The 12,014-nt window shown below is 42.8% G+C and overlaps 1 protein-coding gene across 2 annotated transcripts in view; it reads left to right on the top strand.

Annotated features, from left to right (window-relative positions):
* Nucleotides 1-5,647: 5,647 nt before the first annotated feature.
* Nucleotides 5,648-12,014, top strand: part of ELF2 (E74 like ETS transcription factor 2) — a 46,098-nt gene continuing 39,731 nt past the window's right edge. Inside the window, exon 1 of one of the 2 annotated variants that reach the window (XM_063136351.1) lies at nt 5,648-5,805. The gene's annotated coding sequence lies outside the window, so the exon portion shown is untranslated. Of the gene's footprint in view, nt 5,806-8,453; nt 8,507-12,014 lie in introns of those variants that run through there. The other variant, XM_063136352.1, reaches the window with a different exon arrangement.

Here is a 12,014-nt window from a genome sequence, read left to right as displayed (position 1 = left end):
ACTTATGCCTTTTCTACCCATTTAGTGAGCTCATGAAATGTATTGCCACTACTATTTATTCTCTTACAACCCACACTGCAACATTTACTGTTTGCAGAAATCTCTAAAACATACACATTTAATGAAACACAACTATGGCTTGCTCAGATTTTTTATCCTTTCACTTTAAAAGGATATGGCTGAAAGCAAACTAAATAGACTGCATGTTCCTAATGAAAGGCTCTTTGTACGGTAGCATCATATAACCACTGAAGATTTTTTTTTCTGCAATCCCTCCTGAGAAAGAAGGATGTCACCAAAATAATCTGAATGCGGAAATGTTAAAATGATGATTATTTTACTGTAAATCACCCAGAGAACTTTGGCTATTGGACAGTATATAAATATATAATATGTATTGCAGCTGTGAAGCTTACAATGAAGAATGTGGAAATTTAGGCATTAATTAAAATGGTGAATAAAATACATCCCTGTCCCCATCTCTCAACATAAGCTGATTGGAAGCAAACAGGGAAGCGTTCTTGGACCTTTAAAAACTGTGTAGATCACTCAAAGTTGTTTTTAGATGTACATTGTCTTTGTGTATATTGTCTGTTGTATGCTTTTTTGTTTTTAAATTTTGTATATTGTTTTCGGTGTTTTTGCCTTTGGTAAACCACTCAGAGAACTTCAGCTATGGGGCGATATAGAAATGTAGATGATGATGATGATGATGATGATGATGATAATAATGGATTTTCAGCTTGTTTCACACCGGAATGGCAAGTTGCATTTGCCAGAATATTCTGTCCCAAGCAACCATCAAAGGTACAAGAGCCCTCGTTTGGAACTTATCACCGTATCTGAAGATAATTTCATTTCCGAGCCTTGAACACTTTAGCAGCTGATGAAGTTGCCAGATCTGGAGTCCTGAGGCAAAAAGATTTCTGTACTTTTTAACAGCTTAGCACCCCCTGGTTGCTTTCAGCTCCTCTAATTATTGTTTAGAAGAACAATATGAAAGACCCCTTATAATTTTGCTGCCTGAGGCAAAGGACAAAATGGCCCTCCCTTCATTGTGCAGGAGCCCATTGGACCTTCAACTGAATCTTACTTCAGCACTGGTGATGGGATAGCATCCTTCACTGCAACTGAATATAGCTCTATGGCTGGCCTGAAGAGCACAGGGCAGTTGAGTGACACCACAAAGCTGTTTGCTGCCTGAGGCAGACCTCTCACTCTGCCTAGGGATAGGGCTGCCCCTTATAATCCTCTCTCCCCTGTTTTTCATTTGGACTTGGGCAAGGAAGGAGGGGGCCTGATGACAGGACAGAGAAAGTCAGGTGGTGAAAATGTAACAAAGGGGATCTGGTTTCACTCCTGGCACTGGAGTCTGGCTTGCCTTGTGTAATCAGAGTCAACTGGGAGATGATTCTGAGTGGGTCAACTTTGCCAGATAACCAGAGATGCTCAGGGTCTGAAAGCCGCAGTCAGGTTCCAGAAAGGCCATCTGAGGAGAGGACATAGAAGGATGGATATACTCGAGCTGGATCAGGCCCAACCAACAGCAATGGTCTGGCCCAGAATCTAGGGAAAGAGAGCAAGGTGGGGTAGTAAAGTATTTAGCTTACAGAGCCAAAGGCTAACCGCTTGATTAGATTTAAGGCAAAATATGTGGCCTACACATCTTTAGATACTCCCACCTCCTGCCCATTCCCTTAGGGGATGGAGTAAAGAGGAGAGGACCCATCAAGGCATGGGGGCAATGAAGCACAGCAGCTGCACTACCTACATTTTGGGAGAAAGGACCCAGGTTCAATCCCTAGCACTTGATAAAACAGGGAAGGCTGATTAAAATATGGGATTTTGTGTTCATGGTAAAAATTATAAACTTTATAAGAGGGCGGGCAGGCAGTTGTATAATTCATTGTTTTAAAAATGGACCTTTTTATTATGTACTGGTCCAATGAAGTGCAAGAGAGTGCTAATTCACTTTCCCTATTAGAGATATTATGAGGTTGTATAGACTGCATTTTATATCTGACAAGTGGACATTTTTCTTTTGACTTGTAAATGGAACATGAATTATTCCTTATTCCCTAACTAGTTGTATGATCGAATACTTGTAAAAATTAATAATTAATTTAAAAAAAATACATGGGTAGGCAACCTGGTGCTCTCCAGATGTATTGGACTAAAACTCCTATAATCTTTGACCACTGGCCATGCTGGCTGGGGCTGATGGAAGTTATAGTCTAAAATAGCTGCAGAGCACCAGGTTGCTTAACCTTGTTAAACGATCTTGTGCAGCTTTCCCTAAACTGGTGGCCTCCAGATGTTTGGACTACAACTCCTATCATACCTGACAATGCTGACTGGGACTGTGGCAAGGCTGGGAAAGATATCTGCTTGAGGCTTTGGAGAGCTGCTGTCCTGGCTCAGTGTAAGTCAGCTTCATATATTCATCTATGTATGGTTTAGGTAGGGTTGCCAACTGTCCAGACCAAAACAACAACAACCTATCCTGGCCTGCTCTTGCATCTTTAAAGGTAATTGTATCTGCAGATATCAGCCAGTGAAACTTTTCCTGACAGGAAAAAGCGCATTACCATCTGCTAAAGTCTACAAAAAAGTTGGTGTTAAAAGCATAGGAAAGAGGCTGAGAAAAATTTGGCAGCTTGAGTTTAGGATGGTTGGGATTTGACTTAAAATAGTACTTATGTGCAATTGCTAATTGGTAATAGACTAGTTACAAAGGATTTTACATACAGAGCTGACACTCAAATCTTCTGTGTACACTTAAATGGGAATAAGTCCTATTGAATTTAGTCGATCAGGCTGCATGGCTGCTGCACCATCTGACCAAAGTTGACCAGTAGTGAAATCTTGCTGACTCATTGACAGTTGGACATTCATATTTAGAGAGAGAGAGAATGGGTGGGCAACCCAGCAATAATGTAATTTAATAGTTTGAAGTAAAGCAAAGAAACCGACCCATCCCACCACAGCCAATCCACAGCTCCTTAGAAAACAGGCATGAGCACCCAGGAGTCTTTGATCAATGACCTTGACACATTATCAATGATGGCTTAAAGAGACTGATGAAATATTGAATCGGCACTAGGCAGTCAGAAAGTAGGCATTTAACATACAAGGTCACAGACAGCAGTTGAACCGTCATGGCTGCCAGGTCATTGCCCTGAAACCGTACCTGATTATATATGCCTTTAAATGCACCAATGCACTAAGCAAGGCTGCCAGCTAAAGAGAGGCACCTAGGACTCTGTTCTTGAAGTGAAGAACACAATCTTCAGAGAGTCAGTGTGGAATAGTAGAGTATTATACTAGGACTGGGGAGACTCAAATTCAAATCTCTGCTAGGCCATGAATCTCTCTGTGACCACCTATCTCACTGGGTGATTGTGAGGATAAAGGGGAGGGAGGAAGAATCACCTTTAACAGTTGCCTGACCTACAAGAAATGATGCAGGTGATGCTTTCCTCCTCACTTTATCTTCCTACCAGCTAACTGGGGAAAGCCAGATGGCTGCGGTGTCCAAGAGTGCATTCTACCAGCTTAGGGTGGTCTGCCCTGAAAGGCGGCCAAGAAATGTTTTAAATAAATAAATAAATAAGGAACAGCTTCATCTGCTTCTTATATGATAGGCTGTTGTTAAAGGCACAGGAACAGTGCCAGAAGATAGGAGGCAACCCTTCTTCCAGCATGACATCACTTTCTCTATTGACCTCCACTTTTGATCCTTTCCCCAAAAAGGCTTTGATCAAAAATCATAGGGTATGAAATGTTAATGAAAATAGTTTGTTCTGTTACTTTCTAAGTTGCCGCTTGCCTGTACCTGCTTTCCTCCTTCTCTGCATATGACTCCATTAGTCACCCCAAAGGAGTCTTTTAGAGGCTGCCTTTGTTGGGACTCTCTTGATGCTTCCAGATTAAATTCTTATTGTGCAAATTTCCTTGCCTCATTTTCAGAAGTGTATGACAGGTCCAAATGACATCATATTTTCACTTGTAACCCTCACATGTTTTGCCACCGCTGTTTCCATCTTTTTTCTTACCACAAAATTGGAATAACTGCACATTGCCTTTTGATTGGTAGAGCTAGGTGTCACCTTTCTGGAAGTATCCTCAAAAACTCTACCTGCCTCCGCCTCCTTGGTTTCACCATTTGCTTCTTCTCTATTCCACACCAGTGGTTATTTTATTATTTCCTTAGAGAGAGAGAGAGAGAGAGAGAGAGAGAGAGAGAGAGAGAGAGAGAGAGAGAGAGAGAGACTTACTTTGGAACATTATTTATTTAGTAGATATATAAACCACTTTTTGACTAGAGCAGTTTAAGGCATAATCCTGTAGCGTTGCCTATAAACCTCCGAACTTATGGGCATCCTATTCAGAGCAGGAGTGGTGGAGGCATTCTTTACCTCCCTACTCCTCACATTCTACATTTCGGCTAGCTGGCCTTTTTCGCCTCTCTAGCTGGTATATGTCAGAGTGAGAGGGAAGGAAGCTGCCCCCCCCCTCAAGACACAAGTACCATCTCCTCCCCACCCACCAGTTCCCCCTGTCTGAGGTCACCTTTGGGATCTTGGAAAGGGAGCTGGCATGGTTCTCTCTGCACCTGCTGTGAAGGGGGAATATGGGTTCCTGGATCTGTGGTCAGAGCACTGTCTCTGACCTTGGATCTAGGAATCCAAATTATCCTATCCCCCCTCCCCCAACTCTGTCTAGGGGCCATGGGATTGCTCCATTACAATATTTATAAAATGCAATAGCATTTTACCACATGCTCAAGATACAAAACTGAACAACCCAACCAGCTCCACTTGAGTGGGAGCCATAATCTAATGTTCTTTCCCACAGGGCAATTTGGTTCTGGGTGTGTGCTGTCCAATGGATGTTCACTTTACCTGCTCATGCTTCCCTCACTCTGTCTTTACCGCTTGACAGTTCTGTGGAGCGGCTGTTCAATTGGAGAATATATAGTGATAATTCAGGTGGCATCTGAATATGTCTTTGCGCATGCTCAAGATAGGGTATTAAAAAAATAGCAGGCCCTGGTGCCTTAACAGATGAATAGCAGGTTGAAATCCAAGAGATGAAGCACTAGCAAGAGCTCTGGTATCTTTTCGCAGAAGAGACCTGAAAGACCTGGGACATAAGTGAGTAGACGTGTATAGAATTGCACCGTTAGCGAAACAGACATAAATTATCCATTTCATAGACAGAGAGGCAGACACAAATTGCCCTTTTCTTAGGCAGTTGTTCTTCAGCGTGCCACAAAACGGAGCCAGGTCAGTTGCTGCTGTGAGAGACAGCAATAAGAGCAGCCGTAGTAGTAGTAGTAGTAGTAGAAGTACTCTTCGCAGCAGTAGCAGCTTCTCCTTGCGAATGGGCATGTGCCAGCCTCCTGTGCGCACATGCCTATTGAGCGAAGGCGCTTCAGGTGCGCGAGCATGTGCAGAAACAGAGGCTGAGGGCCGGAGTCGCGCAGTTTGCCTGGCAGCCTCTGAGCGAGCAGGCGACTGAGTGAATGAGGCAAGCAAGGAGGGCGGCCAGCCAGCCAGCCACGGCTATCGCATGGGCCCAGCTCCCTCCCTCCTCCTCCTCCTCGTGTCTCCTCCCACAGCGTTGGGCGGCTGCTGCTGCTGCTGCTGCTAGCGAGGAGCCTCCCTCATCGCCCCCCCTTCCCTCCCCGAGCTGGTTCTCCCCCGGCTGTTGCTGCCGCTGCCGGCTGTTTTCCTCCCGCCGCTACTCGGCCTGAGAGAAGAAGGAGAGAGACGTGACGCTTCCCTTTGACACATAAACAAGGTAAGGAAGAGGGGTGGGGGGTCACTCCGCTGTTCCCCGGCCCGGCCCGCTTCACTCCGTCGGAGGCGACGTACCGAGCTTTTTGGCCCATAGAGAAATGGCAGCGGCCGCTCCGGGGCTGAACCCGGCCTCAGCGGCGGTGGCTAAAGAAGCGGAGGTGGACGAGCCTCGTCTCTCTGCGTTTGCCTCTCAGTGCAGCCGATGGGCCCTCAGATAAGGCTGGCGTGGGGTGCGGTGTGTGTGTGGGGGGGCGCTACCCTCCCGTCATCCGGAGGGAGAGAACACATTTATGTCTATTCCCCATATATGTAATATCTCTGTGTTTATGATCGTGAAGTACTATATGTGAGGCTAATCGTGGACGGGCAGGGGACGCTGGTCTCAGGCTAGAAAGTCCCAGAGGGTTGGGGACCATTTTAGTTGCGGGGGGGGGGGAGATTGGCAGATCCTGTTCTCCTCCCCATCTGTGCCCCTCCATCGGTTTATATAAGTGTGTGTATTTGTTATGGAAGTCTTCACTAGTCAAGGGAGGCTGGGAATAAACTGGCCCTGGAAAGTCCCCCTGAGTCCCCAGAACTATAATTTCCCTCCCTTCCTAGATAAAGATTGTGCAATTTGTGTGTGTGTAGTTAGGGGAATGGGGATGGGTAAAGAAATCGTATGAGGTGTGTGTGGCGAAAGCTGGTCTGTCAGGTTTTTGTCTTGGGGGTGGAAAGCAGGAGTACAGGAGAAAGCAGGAGAAGCGTCTCTCCCCCCCCCCCCCCCCATCTACTATCCGAATTTTCGTGGAATATACATTATTCGCTGGGGAAAGCATCTGAAAGAATGATCTGCAAACCGCAAAGGGAAATTTGTGAAAATGCCAGAAAGTCTCTCATCGACCCCCGCTCCCCATCAGCGTTGGCTTGGCTTTGTTGATGAATCCTGGAAAGGGAAGGGAGGTGTAAGTGGGCTAAGCGAGGCCATCGTCGCTGCTGGGAAGTGAAGCAGCTTTAATCCGTTCCCTGTCAATTGGGATGACTCTACTTGCCTCCTAGCCCTCCCCCCCCCCCTCCCGCAAGCCTTTACTTTCAGTTTCTTGTGTATCTATTGCCTCCTTTCCCGGATGAGACTTGCATATGCAAATCCTTGGTCGAACGTCGGTTAAGCTGTTTCTGTTATCAGACTGCGTTTCTTCGTGGCTGTGAAAGATAGCGTTCCCCATCTCCCCCCCTTCTTAAAAAATAAATAAATAAAAAGGCCGAACAACAAAAACCTTGTACCCGCGTGGCTTACACATATTTTCCACGTCTACTAAGAAAAGATGTGGATCACTGGCCTTCGCACGTGACTGTTTTTGAAGGGAGGGGTGTTGTAAATGTGCCCTAACATGTTCCCTTTGCTGTTGGATATACGTTCTGAATTAGTCCAGTTTCACTGAGGGATTGCTCTACTTAGTGCTTGTGTTTTTTCCCTTTTTTAAAAAAACTGGTCATGAGATCTGAATGGGGATTCCCGCTTCTTCTAATTGACCTAGTAACTAAAAGGAACCGCGGGCTGATAGTTTCTGGAAGGGGAAGGGGTGATTCGCCTCTCATGGTTACAGCTCTCTTTAGCTGTCATGGGTTTTTGTAATTTGTTCCATGGAAGTACGTGCTCATACATTGTTGAAGTCAACTGCGAGTGTCTGAGACAAAAAGTCATAACTAAATGGGCCTCTATATTGTATCTTTCAGCACAGGGACTTCTACAAAAAACAAGCTATGCAAGAGTTGTATGAACAATGGGACAAGCACACAATTACCTAGTTTTAAATTTCATGGTAGTTGTGTTTGGGGTGTTTAAGATAGCATTGATCTATATGATTTTAATTTTGTATGTATTATGGGAACATTTGGAGAGAACAAGGTGCATCTGGGTGTTAGGATATTCCACAAAATTGTTTGTAGGCATATGTATGGAGCTAGATTGGCCAGGGTAATTTATTAAAAGAATTAGAGCCTGTATTAGATTGTAAGCCTATGCGGCAGAGTCTTGCTATTTACTGTTTTACTCTGTACAGCACCATGTACATTGATGGTGCTATATAAATAAATAATAATAATAATAATAATAATAGAGACACTACATTTTTTTTGTAGAGACATGGAAACTTTCCTCCTTTTAACCTGTGATTTACATGTATTCTTTTCCTGTTGATCTTGCACTTAGATTACTATGTGATGTTTTATTATTATAACTCAGTGTTTCATGTACATTGCCTTTTTATCTTTGGTAGAAATGGAACAAATTATTTAAATTTTGAAGATATAGCATTTTAGTAGTGTTTTAGTAGGATAGAACTCCCCTGCTAAAACCAGAAACCTCTGCTCCCCAAGTACATCCAGCATTATTATGATAGAGGTGTATGTATATGTTTTGTCAATATCAAAGTAACCTTTTGGATAGTGTCCAACAATATTGAGAGAAAATTCTCTCTGTTTTGGCTTGAAATAAAGTTTATATTAGCTTGGTATTTAACTTGTGGCAGTAGTCTTCAGATCCAGGACCTACCTTTAATCTCAACCTGAAACATGAGATTTAATTTAAATTATTAATTGGTTATGTCTATCCTCCTTTTTCTAGAATGATCAACTGCTAAGGAGGACAGTAGAGTTCCTGCAATTTTAAGACGGCCTGTGCAGAAGAGGGAATTTCAGCAAATGCAGCTTGCCATGCAGGGGTGAGAAAAGCTGCACTGCTGAAATTAGTTATGCTAAGCAACTATTGGAGGTGGGGGAGTCCGGTCTTACTCTGTTTTTAAAAGTAATCAGCAAAAATGGAAATGGTAGAGGTGCCACTGGAGTGCAACCCACCAATCATCTGTGGGAGTGAGTTTAGTAATTATTTGCTTGAGTAGCCTGCATTTAGGAATGAAAAAGAGAAGGCCACAAATGGGCCTTAAATGTATATAGATGTTTGGACAGTTTTATATTAAATTTGTTGTCAAAGTCTGATACTGTGTGTGTACTTTAAAATACAATGAGTTTCTTCACACACAACAATAAGTCAGATCTTCAGAATTTTGGCTTATAAGTCTAGGATCCTGATTTGGATGTAACACTAACTACAAGTGGAGGTTTTCTGGTTTGTTTAGTCTTCTCGGTGTCAGGAGGACCCAAGCAGGAGTGATCAGGCAGTGTGCACCAGCATGTTTGCTAGTTCCTGATAAGCTCAATTTCAGAAGAATTCTGGTTTATCATTACATGCAAACTGGCCTGATAAGTGGCTAAGACTGATTTGATCTTGTGCTTGTCCAGTACATTATGACTGTTTGGTTTGTATAAACCCAGCTTTAGTGTTTTCATAAAATCTGATTAGTTATATAGATAATAAAAATGAAGTCACTTTTATCTTTGTCCCACCATCCTAAAATAGCAACTACCGTATTTCTTCGATTCTAAGACGCCATCGATTCTAAGACGCACCCCATTTTTAGAGAAGTTTATTTGGGAAAAAAGGGCATCTTAGAATCGAAGAAATACTTCCCTCACCGCCCAGCCAACCTCCTCCCCCCCCCCCGTGCTTTCTTCTAATGGTTGTGTCCTTTTCTTTTTTCCCTCTGTGAGAGAAGAAACCACTGTTTGCGCGGGAAGAAGGGGGGGCATTGAAACAAAGAGTAAACAATATTTTAGGGCGGAGAGAGAGAGAGGAGAAGACGCAATTAAGGAGCTAAAATGCTTAACTCTCCAGTCCCGCTCTTTACTTGTCTGTGCACCAGGGGACGACGACACGTGAGTAAGTCCCATGGAAATCGATGGGACTTACGAATAAATTTGAATAACAAAAAACCAGGCGCTTACCCTCCCAGCTCCTCCTCGCTCGCATGGCTCGAGGCTGCTGTAGGGGTTCCTCTTTTCCTCTTACCGTATTGCTTCGATTCAAAGACGCCATCGATTCTAAGACGCACTCCATTTTTAGAGCTGTTTATTTAGAGGAAAAAGTGTGTCATAGAATCGAAGAAATACGGTACTTTATCTTTTTGGAAAATGTATATAAATTAAGGAAGGGTGATTTCTATAGATTTTATATGAACTTCCATGTCACTTTCCCTGCTTTTTCCACATTAAGATTGTAGTGATTTCAATTTAACTACAGATTTCAATTTAATTTACTCTTTGTCTGACTTACACTGCAATCCTATACATGTCTACTGAGAAGTAAAATCCTTTGATTTGAGTGGGACTTAACTCACAAATAAGTGTGTATAGAATTATGGAAAGTTTTGAATGAATTAAGATACTTTTTCGGAGGGGGAGTCAGTATATATGCAAATAATCAACATCAGACTGAAATCTTTACTACCTTAAGGATATGAAATGCATTGTCATAACTTAGTAATTAGTATATTAGATAGTATATGTCTGGTTCTGGTATGTCTTTGGTATGTTTGGTTTGATGTATTTGTGAATCACAGTGTAATATATGAATCTTACTGATTGTAAGGTGCATCCGGTAAGTTGTCATATACCTGCCAACTTAGAATATTAGTTATTGCATCTGATGAAGTGGACTCTAGTCTACAAAAGTTTATGCCATAATATATTGGTAAGTCTTTAAGGCTTCAGTCCTATACTCCCTTATCTGAGAGTATGTTTGATGGAGTTCAATGGGACTTTGGAATAGACATACATAGGGATTGTACTGTAATGTAGTGCTAAATCCACTTTAGCTAAGCGTATGGAAAGAATTTTGAATATAAAGTCAGTGCTTCAGTTGTGACCTACTGGGGTAACAATGACATTTGTCTTGAAATATGAGGCTTTGAGATCAGAGTTGGACATAACAATGTTGTAGAATTAAAAATTGTGGTGCCTTCCAGATGCTGACTAAACCCATAACTATAATCAGCTGCAGCCAACATTGTCAATGATTAGATGATTGGAGTTATGGTGCCCTCAGATGTTTTGGACCACAATTCCCATCAACTGCAGCTAGCATGGTCAATAATCAGATGATGAGAATTGTGGTTCAAAACACCTGGAGGGCACCAGGTTGGGGAAGGCTGGGCTTAGTCAAGAATGCTAAGAATACTTCCTTGGCATTCTGAGCTCAGAGGATGGACTTTGTATCCATGCTTGGGAACAGCTGTTCATGTTAGTGAAGAAATTTCACTCCAAACCAGCAATTACTATTACAAATACCATCTGAAAGGAGTAGGCTCTTGCCTACAAAAGCTCATGCCTTTGTCTTTAAGGTGTCAAAAGGCACTCTTGGTTTTCGCTTTAACAGATTTAACACAGTTACTTTTTCTAGAACAAAATACTAGTTATACTTCAAAAGTGCCAGTTTGGTTTAAGTTTCTTAAGAACATAAGAAGAGTCATGCTGGATAGACCAAAGCCCTATCCAGCATTCTGTTTTCCCAGTGGCCAACTAGATGTCTATGGAAAGCAGAACAGGAATGCAATAGTGCCCTGCTGTTTCTGTTCCCTGGCAACTGGTATACTGGAGGTAATATATAGCCAGCATGACTAGTAGCCATTGACAGCCTTATCCTCCATGAATTTGTCTAATCCCTTTTAAAGCCATTCAAGTTCATGGTCCTCACTGCATCTTGTAGTGAGGAACATTCCTGCAATGAGCAGCGTGTTGGACTTGATGGCCATATAGGCCCCTTCCAACTCTACTATTCTATGATTATCTGTCCTGAATCTCTCAGCATCATTCAATGCCCCAGGTTCTAGTATTATGAGAGAGGGAGAAAAACTTCTCCCTATCCACTTTTTGCGCACCATGCATACTTCTATACACCTCCATATCCTCACGTACTCACTTTTTTAAAAGCTAAAAAAGCCCCAAACGTTGCAACCTTTTCTCAAAGGGAGGTGCTCCAGTCTTTGATAATTTTGGTTGCCCTTTCTGCAGCTTTTGCAGAACTATGTTACCTTTTTGAGGTACGGTGACCAGAACTGTACACAGTATACCAAGTGCAGCTACATCATAGGTTTTTATAAAGGCAGTATGATATTGGCAGTTCTATTGGCAGTTCCTTTACTAATGATCCTCAACAACGTGGAATTTGCCTTCTTCACAGCAGCTACATGCTGGGTCAACATTCTCACTGAGATGTCCAGCAAAACCCCAAGATTCCTTTCCTGGTCAATCACCATGAGCTTAGGCCCATGTGTATATATGAATTTAGGCATTTTTTCTATTCAACTAAAATTGTTCCTTCCTCACAGGTGCTTT

Source organism: Elgaria multicarinata, chromosome 10, assembly GCF_023053635.1.
Source record: "Elgaria multicarinata webbii isolate HBS135686 ecotype San Diego chromosome 10, rElgMul1.1.pri, whole genome shotgun sequence".
Taxonomy (NCBI): Eukaryota; Metazoa; Chordata; class Lepidosauria; order Squamata; family Anguidae; genus Elgaria; species Elgaria multicarinata.
This window is presented reverse-complemented; position numbering and strand designations above follow the sequence as displayed.